This window comes from Frankliniella occidentalis, unplaced genomic scaffold (assembly GCF_000697945.3).
Source record: "Frankliniella occidentalis isolate FOCC.00 unplaced genomic scaffold, Focc_3.1 Scaffold127, whole genome shotgun sequence".
Classification (NCBI taxonomy): Eukaryota; Metazoa; Arthropoda; class Insecta; order Thysanoptera; family Thripidae; genus Frankliniella; species Frankliniella occidentalis.
In genome coordinates, this window is record NW_026267254.1 from 50694 (window position 1) to 51413 (window position 720).

Consider the following 720-nt stretch of genomic DNA (forward strand, 5'->3'; position numbering starts at 1 on the left):
TTTTCCAGTTTCACCCAAGCCTTACCTTAAAACAATCATAACCCCTTCTTAGGGGGAACTGATATTTGCTACAATAACTTCATTAGTGAAAGAGAAGTATATTACGTACATTACGACTTTAATTGACCAGTTTGCCTACCTCTACGGCGAAGTAAATGAGCATGTGGCTGTAGAGTGAAGTTTGTGGTATCATAGCATCAACTATAAATAAACAGTACTTTGTCATAAACAACAGAATCTTATGTCGCTCGCATTATGTTTTTTTTTTCGGGGTGTTCTGGGTTTGAGATACAACATGTTTACGCCTTAGAAGTAGGCAACCCGCTATAATTGCCCAGAATACGTTTAAATATAATGTAAGTCCCACTTTTAGAACCATTGGGACCGTTAAGGGCCTGTAAAGTAATCATTACGCGTTTTTTTGCAATTTTGCCCCTGCGGAGTATGCAACTAGCTCGTCGCGGGCGGTACAATTGTAAAATAGAGGTGTGCAACAGCTCTTGAAAGTACCCTGTCCGGGTGCGTACAACAAAACCACTAGACGGTTTCACCAGTGTGTGAATTGATTACACCCAAAAAGCAGAACCTACGGCAGGTTTAGGGGCGTTTTGGCACGAGTGCCCCTCCCCCCCCTTCCCCACTTACTCACACACCTTCCTCCACTATAGTTATATATAACAAATCCCCGCAAGCACTTATGAACACTGTAGCACGCATATT